A 1,584-nucleotide genomic window follows, 5' to 3' on the forward strand; every position below is an offset into this window, starting at 1 on the left:
ATAATGGAACAATTATCTGCTCAGAACCAAAACTGAAAGCATAGCTTGTACACGTGCATATCATATTACAATTGAGCAAGTAGAGAAAGAGAGAGACCTCACGGATTGCAGTTCCAAGAAAATCACCCTTGTCAACATCCAACATTCTAGCAGGCAACTCCAATATAATCCTTCCCACAGGGTTTGAATATATGGAAATAAAATGTAATCATTTTTGTCATATATTAGGGATGAATGAGATCATCAGATAAGTACAGCATTGTAATGCTTGTTGTAAAAACCAAAACAAATATCTACCTGCTCAGTAAGAACAGCATACGTCATCTCCTCTGACTTCAAAAGGTTAAGCACAGCTACAGCTGCTCCTCGTGCAAACACAACACCTGGAACCTAAGTATGTTTAAGTTCATACGGGAAAAAAAGGAAGAATAAAAAAATAATAGATGAAGCAAAGTAGAATTTCAAGACAAGCCACGCAGCTGATTGACATTGATGGATTTACCTTTTTCCCTGTTTGTTTATCGAATACATCTGCTTGGAATTTCAGAAAACCGATGTGCTTCCCGAACATATCCACTCCCTTACCCAAAATATCAATCAAAGAATTAGAAACGACTAAAGTGATATGATATATAAGCCTATTACTGACAACTCTGTCAACTGATGAGGAAATCATAACATGCAATCAATTAACCCACTTGAATGGAATGAACTACCTGAATTAGAACTCGTGTAAGAGACATGGAACCGCCGTGTAAAATCCCATTTTCACTCTGGGTGTTCTTCAGCCACTGCTTAAACAAGGAAGATGTTTGAGCCCAAAAGCAATTTTAGGCAAAATCCTTTAGTGGATTCGAACCAGCGGGCCGATACCTGCGGCCCAAAAATAAAACCACTCGGGTTTGGGTTATAGCTTCGCCCATTCCGTGTTTCATAAGGAGACGAAACCTTATTGAAATCGAGTAGTAGAGACTAAACATGAAACTTCAATTAAGAGTCCTTCTGAGGCAAGGAGCAGTCGAAACCCTAGGGTATAAATGCAGGGCTAAGCGACGAAATTTAAAGGAGACCTCTCTCTAATCAATCAATCCTAGCGATTACAAAGCCTCCCCGGAGCAAACCCTCAACCTCGTTGAAACCCGGTGACCGCCCGCCAGTCCTAGTCTCCTCGCGAGCCGACTGTTAGCATCACCAGATCAACCCGGCGACCGTGCTTCCAGTCTTAGTCTCCTCGCGAGCCGACTGCTAGTACTACCGCCACCGACACACCCAGCGAAGCAAGAGTAACGCCCTCGCAACCCAGCGAAGCTAAAGTCACGCTTTAGCAAGACCCGTGCTTTCTCCAACTTCCCAGTGATTGCTCTGCTCAGCCTACAACGTTGAGTATCGATTTTGGTGACCGAAGAGATCACACCCAAAGTCCTTATCCGTAAGGCAAAAGTCCTTTTCCGAAAGGCAAGAGAAGAACCCTGTGACGAGGTTGGTGCTCTCCTCGTCCACAGCGCTTGAAGAAGAAGTCAGGTCAAGGGACTACCCCAACGACTGCACCCCGTGGTGCTGGCACGCCTGCGCAATCACTCGCTC

At 44.3% G+C, this 1,584-nt stretch overlaps 1 long non-coding RNA gene across 1 annotated transcript; it reads right to left on the reverse strand.

Annotated features, from left to right (window-relative positions):
* Positions 1–297: 297 nt before the first annotated feature.
* LOC112190605 lies at positions 298–809 on the reverse strand. The gene is made up of 3 exons (XR_005806034.1): positions 717–809; positions 503–580; positions 298–390 (listed from the first exon to the last, which is right to left on the reverse strand). It is a non-coding gene; the product is annotated as an uncharacterized LOC112190605 (long non-coding RNA).
* Positions 810–1,584: the final 775 nt, after the last annotated feature.

Source organism: Rosa chinensis, chromosome 2 (genome assembly GCF_002994745.2).
Source record: "Rosa chinensis cultivar Old Blush chromosome 2, RchiOBHm-V2, whole genome shotgun sequence".
NCBI lineage: Eukaryota > Viridiplantae > Streptophyta > Magnoliopsida > Rosales > Rosaceae > Rosa > Rosa chinensis.